This window comes from Heptranchias perlo, unplaced genomic scaffold (assembly GCF_035084215.1).
Source record: "Heptranchias perlo isolate sHepPer1 unplaced genomic scaffold, sHepPer1.hap1 HAP1_SCAFFOLD_1665, whole genome shotgun sequence".
Lineage (NCBI taxonomy): Eukaryota > Metazoa > Chordata > Chondrichthyes > Hexanchiformes > Hexanchidae > Heptranchias > Heptranchias perlo.
This window is the reverse complement of record NW_027138931.1, coordinates 1-7,129: the sequence shown is the minus strand read 5'-3', so window position 1 is coordinate 7,129 and position 7,129 is coordinate 1.

Here is a 7,129-nt window from a genome sequence, read left to right as displayed (position 1 = left end):
CTCCCCCCTCCCCCTCAAACACTGCTCCCTCCCTCGCCTCAAACACGCTCCTCCCTCGCCTCAAACAACCGCTCCTCCTCGCCTCAAACACGCTCCCTCCCTCGCCTCAACACGCTCCCTCCTCGCCTCAAACACCGCTCCCTCCCTCGCCTCAAACACCGCTCCCTCCCTCGCCTCAAACACCGCTCCCTCCTCGCCTCAAACACCGCTCCCTCCCTCGCCTCAACACCGCTCCCTCCTCCCTCGCCTCAAACACCGCTCGCTCCCTCGCCCTCAAACACGCTCCCTCCCTCGCCTCAACACCGCTCCCTCCCCCTCCCCTCAAACACCGCTCCCTCCCTCCCTCGCCCTCAAAACACCGCTCCCTCCCTCGCCTCAAACACCGCTCCTCCCTCCCCCTCAAACACCGCTCCCTCCCCCCTCCCCCTCAAACACCGCTCCCTCCCTCCCTCGCCTCAACACCGCTCCCTCCTCCTCACAAACACCGCTCCCTCCCTCGCCCTCAAACACCGCTCCCTCCCCCCTCCCCCTCAAACACCGCTCCCCTCCCCCCTCCCCCCTCAAACACCGCTCCCTCCCTCGCCTCAAACACCGCTCCCTCCCTCCCCCTCAAACACCGCTCCCTCCCCCTCCCCCTCAAACACCGCTCCCTCCCTCGCCTCAAACCCCGCTCCCTCCCTCGCCTCAAACACCGCTCCCTCCCTCCTCCCTCGCCTCGAAACCCCGCTCCCTCCCTCGCCTCAAACACCGCTCCCTCCCTCGCCTCAAACACCGCTCCCTCCCTCGCCCTCGAAACCCGCTCCCTCCCTCACCCTCAAACACCGCTCCCTCCCTCCCTTGCCTCAAACACCCCTCCCCCCCCTCAAACACCGCTCCCTCCCTCCGCCTCAAACCACCGCTCCCTCCTCGAACACTGCTCCCTCCCTCCCCCTCCCCCTCAAACCCCGCTCCCTCCCTCGCCCTCAAACACCGCTCCCTCCCTCCCTCGCCCTCAACCCCGCTCCCTCCCTCGCCCTCAAACACCACTCCTCCCTCCCTCCTCCCCTCAAACACCGCTCCCTCCCTCCCTCGCCTCAAACACCCGCTCCCTTCACCACCGGTGCACCGTGGCTGCAGTGTGGACCATCCACAGGATGCACTGCAGCAACTCGCCAAGGCTTCTTCGACAGCACCTCCAAACCCGCGACCTCTACCACCTAGAAGGACAAGGGCAGCAGGCACATGGAACAACACCACCTGCACGTTTCCCTCCAAGTCACACACCATCCCGACTTGGAAATTATATCGCCGTTCCTTCATTGTCGCTGGTCAAAATCCTGGAACTCCCTTCCTAACAGCACTGTGGGAGAACCGTCACCAACACGGACTGCAGCGGTTCAAGAAGGCGGCTCACCACCACTTTCTCAAGGGGCAATTAGGGGACGGGCGATAAACGTCAGCGACGCCCACATCCCCAGAATGAACATTACAAAGATGCGCTTGACGAGGTTATACGAAGTAAGAAGTTTATATAAACTACAGGACGCGTTCACAGAGCTCAGACTGCTTGCGGCAATCAGACGATTGTTACTTCTTAAAAGTCGACCGACGGACTCTCTCGCAAACGGCCGGGGTGGGGGGGCGGGCAGAGCGCGCTGGGGGGAGACAAGGGCCTGAAGAACGAACTCAAGAGCGAGCTTCGGGTAGCGCAGACGCTTGCCTGTTGGGAGACTCCTTGAACTCCCAGGTTGACATCGGCCAACGACCCTGAGGCGGGGGCGGTAAAGACCGGGGAAGAGATTTGCGATTAAAACAGGAGTCTGAGCGACACGATGGGGGAGCGTGACCTGGGTGAGCCAGATCAGTGCTTTTAATTTTAACTGTGACGCTTAAAACCCATCTCTTCCCCCCTTCGCGTAATCGAGAGCTTCTGAACACAGGTGCCCCCCCTGCATTCCTGGCCCCACTCCCCCAGGTATTTTTATTATTATTGTTGTTTTTTTTCCTCTCGGCCCCCGGACCGCACATTTCACAGCGGTCCCGCTGACCGATCGCATTGGCCGGGAACTCTCGGGCGGCTCGTGTCCCGGACGGGGCCCCTCCTCGCTCGGGGTGGGGGTGAGGGGCCTGGGGGCAGGGGTCCTCCTTCCGTCCCGTCCGGGCGCACCCTGAAACGGACAGAATCGCAAATGGGGACTTGGAAAACCATTCGAGGAAGAACTAACGAGACATCCCACCCGGGGGGGGCGGTGGGTGGGCACGAACACTGACGGAGATTATAAACTCACCCCCAAACTATCAGCGGGGCTCCTCTCCCGGAAGCTGCGGGCGGAGTGGAGGACGTTGAGCCGGCGGGAGCTTGTTTGACAGACTTACCCACGACGTTAAAAGTTAGTTTAGACCCAAAACAAAAACAAAAATGCACAGCGTTGCTTTTTTTTTAAGAAACGGAGAGATTACTTTGTGCTGGTCTGTACGTTGCACTTGCAACCTTGCGAACTCTCCTTCTTACCCACTTTTGTTTTTTGGAGAGGCCGGCAAACAGTAGAAACAATTCCCGGGTTTCGCCCTCGGAGTGCTGCACCGTCGGAGGGGCGGTACCGAGGGAGCGCCGCGCCGTCGGAGGGTCGGTACTGAGGGAGCGCAGCACCGTCGGAGGGTCGGTACTGAGGGAGTGCCGCACTGTCGGAGGGGCGGTACCGAGGGAGCGCCGCGCCGTCGGAGGGTCGGTACTGAGGGAGCGCAGCACCGTCGGAGGGTCGGTACTGAGGGAGCGCCGCACTGTCGGAGGGTCGGTACTGAGGGAGCGCAGCACTGTCGGAGGGTCAGTACTGAGGGAGCGCCGCACTGTCGGAGGGTCAGTACTGAGGGAGCGCCGCACTAATCGGAGGGGCGGTACCGAGGGAGCGCCGCACTGTCGGAGGGGCGGTACTGAGGGAGCGCCGCACCGTCGGAGGGTCGGTGCCGAGGGAGCGCCGCACTGTGGGAGGGTCGGTGCCGAGGGGAGCGCCGCACTGTCGGAGGGGCGGTGCCGAGGGAGCGCCGCACCGTCAGAGGGTCGGTGCCGAGGGAGCGCCGCACCGTCGAGGGGCGGTACTGAGGGAGCGCCGCACCGTCGGAGGGTCGGTGCCGAGGGAGCGCCGCACTGTGGGAGGGTCGGTGCCGAGGGAGCGCTGCGCTGTCGGAGGGGCGGTACTGAGGGAGCGCCGCACCGTCGGAGGGTCGGTGCCGAGGGAGCGCCGCACTGTGGGAGGGTCGGTGCCGAGGGAGCGCTGCGCTGTCGGAGGGTCAGTACTGAGGGAGCGCCGCACTGTCGGAGGGGCGGTGCCGAGGGAGCGCCGCACCGTCAGAGGGTCGGTGCCGAGGGAGCGCCGCACCGTCGGAGGGGCGGTACTGAGGGAGCGCCGCACCGTCGGAGGGTCGGTGCCGAGGGAGCGCCGCACTGTGGGAGGGTCGGTGCCGAGGGAGCGCTGCGCTGTCGGAGGGGCGGTACTGAGGGAGCGCCGCACCGTCGGAGGGTCGGTGCCGAGGGAGCGCCGCACTGTGGGAGGTCGGTGCCGAGGGAGCGCTGCGCTGTCGGAGGGTCAGTACTGAGGGAGCGCCGCACCGTCGGAGGGTCAGTACTGAGGGAGCGCCGCACTGTCGGAGGTGCCGTCTTTCGGATGAGACGTTAAACCGAGGCCCCGTCTGCCCTCTCAGATGGACGTAAAAGATTCAAAGATTTCTGCCAATGAAGTACTTTTTGAAGTGCGGTCACTGTTGTAATGTAGGAAACACGGCAGCCAATTTGCGCACAGCAAGATCCCATAAACAGCGATGTGATAAATGACCGGATAATCTGTTTTTTTTTTATAAGTGATGTTGGTTGAGGGATAAATATCAGTCAGAGGACACCGGGGAGAACTCCCCCCTACTCTTCTTCAAAATAGTGGCCATGGGATGTTTTACATCCACCCGAGGGGGCAGACGGGGCCTCGGTTTAATGTCTCATCCGAAAGACACACACCTCCGACAGTGCGGCGCTCCCTCAGTACTGACCCTCCGACAGTACAGTGCTCCCTCAGTACTGACCCTCCAACACTGTAGTGCTCCCTCAGTCCTGACCCTCCGACAGTGCGGGCGCTCCCTCAGTACTGATACTCCGACAGCGCGGCGCTCCCTCAGTACTGACCCTCCGACAGTGCGGCGCTCCCTCAGTACTGACCCTCCGACAGCGCGGCGCTCCCTCAGTCCTGACCCTCCGACAGCGCGGCGCTCTCTCAGAACTGACCCTCCGACAGCGCGGCGCTCTCTCAGTACCGACCCCTCCGACAGTGCTGTGCTCTCTCAGAACTGACCCTCCGACAGCGCGGCGCTCCCTCGGTTACCGGCGCTCCCTCCCTGGGAGTGTCGGCCTGGATTATGGGGCTCGAGTCTCTGGAAAGGGACTCGATTCCATGACCTCCTGACTCAGAGGCCAGAGAGAGAGCGAGAGATACCCACTGAGTCACAGGTGAGACAATGAGAGAAATAATCAAGAATTGGGGGGGGAAAGAAAGAGAGTAAAGCTTCTTTTGTGCTCAGCCAGCAGTCCCCCTGGACCAGGAATCTCTGCTGTCACGATTATTTACCTGCTCAGTATTTTTTTTCTGGGAGGCAGGGAGGGAGGAGAGGTAAAAGCATGACTAACGTAAACTCAGTTCCCTATGCAAGTGCAATGTTGCATGCTACGAGATTGTTTATACTGCATAAGCTATATATATATATATATATATATTAAAAAAAAACAAAATAGTCCTCTCTGTGGTTCAAATACTTCCATGCGTTCATATTCCAGGACTTGTGGCAAGACGTATGCAGCTGGCTAAGGGGAGAGACTGACAAAGCCCTCACAGACTCCCCTCCACCCGCCCCGAAACAAGTCCTGGAACGAGTTGTTCTGATCCGGAACGCGCTGCCTGAAAGGACGGTGGGAGCAGATTCAATAATAACTTTCAAAAGGGGAATTGGATAAATACTCGAAGGGGAAAAATTTGGGGAAAGAGCACGGGACGGGGGACAGTGGGACTAATTGGACGGCTATCTCCGGGAGCAGCACCACCAGGCGTACCTAAAAATGAGGTGCCAACCTGGTGAAGCTACAACTCAGGACTACATGCATGCTAAACAGCGGAAGCAACATGCTATCGACAGAGCTAAGCGATTCCACAACCAATGGATCAGATCAAAGCTCTGCAGTCCTGCCACATCCAGTCGTGAATGGTGGTGGACAATTAAACAACTAACGGGAGGAGGAGGCTCTGCAAACATCCCCATTCTCAATGATGGCGGAGTCCAGCACGCGAGTGCTAAAGACAAGGCTGAAGCGTTTGCAACCATCTTCAGCCAGAAGTGCCGAGTGGATGATCCATCTGTGCCTCCTCCCGATATCCCCACCATCACGGAAGCCAGTCTTCGGCCAATTCGATTCACTCCACGTGATATCAAGAAACGGCTGAGTGCACTGGATGTAGCAAAGGCTATGGGCCCTGACAACATCCCAGCTGTAGTGCTGAAGACTCGTGCTCCAGAACTAGCTGCGCCTCTAGCCAAGCTGTTCCAGTACAGCTACAACACTGGCATCCACCCGACAATGTGGAAAATTGCCCAGGTATGTCCCTGTCCACAAAAAGCAGGACAAATCCAATCCGGCCAATTACCGCCCCATCAGTCTACTCTCAATCATCAGCAAAGTGATGGAAGGTGTCGTCGACAGTGCTTATCAAGCGGCACTTACTCACCAATAACCTGCTCACCAATGCTCAGTTTGGGTTCCGCCAGGACCACTCAGCTCCAGACCTCATTACAGCCCTGGTCCAAACATGGACAAAAGAGCTGAATTCCAGAGGTGAGGTGAGAGTGACTGCCCTTGACATCAAGGCAGCATTTGACCGAGTGTGGCACCAAGGAGCCCTAGTAAAAATTGAAGTCAATGGGAATCAGGGGGAAAACTCTCCAGTGGCTGGAGTCATATCCTAGCACAAAGGAAGATGGTAGTGGTTGTTGGAGGCCAATCATCTCAGCCCCAGGACATTGTTGCAGGAGTTCCTCAGGGGCAGTGTCCTTGGCCCAACCATCTTCAGCTGCTTCATCAATGACCTTCCCTCCATCATAAGGTCAGAAATGGGGATGTTCGCTGATGACTGCACAGTGTTCAGTTCCATTCGCAACCCCTCAGATAATGAAGCAGTCCGAGCCCGCATGCAGCAAGACCTGGACAACATCCAGGCTTGGGCTGATAAGTGGCAAGTAACATTCGCGCCAGATAAGTGCCAGGCAATGACCATCTCCAACAAGAGAGAGTCTAACCACCTCCCCTTGACATTCAATGGCATTACCATCGCCGAATCCCCCACCATCAACATCCTGGGGGTCACCATTGACCAGAAACTTAACTGGACCAGCCATATAAATACTGTGGCTACGAGAGCAGGTCAGAGCTGGGTATTCTGCGGCGAGTGACTCACCTCCTGACTCCCCAAAGCCTTTCCACCATCTACAAGGCACAAGTCAGGAGTATGATGGAATACTCTCCACTTGTCTGGATGAGTGCAGCTCCAACAACACTCAAGAAGCTCGACACCATCCAGACAAAGCAGCCCGCTTGATTGGCACCCCATCCACCACCCTAAACATTCACTCCCTTCACCACCGGCGCACTGTGGCTGCAGTGTGGACCATCCACAGGATGCACTACAGCAACTCGCCAAGGCTTCTTCTTCGTCAGCACCTCCCAAACCCGCGACCTCTACCACCTAGAAGGACAAGAGCAGCAGGCACATGGGAACAACACCACCTGCACGTTCCCCTCCAAGTCACACACCATCCCGACTTGGAAATATATCGCCGTTCCTTCATTGTCGCTGGGTCAAAATCCTGGAACTCCCTCCTAACAGCGCTGTGGAGAACCGTCACCACACGGACTGCAGCGGTTCAAGAAGGCGGCTCACCACCACCTTCTCGAGGGGCAATTAGGGATGGGCAATAAATGCCGGCCTCGCCAGTGACGCCCACATCACATGAACGAATAAAAAGAACCATCTGCCATCGCCCCCACTCTCACCAGAATGGTACCAGGGATGAGGGACTTCAGTTATGCGGAGAGACTGGAGAAGCTGGGAATTGTTCTCCA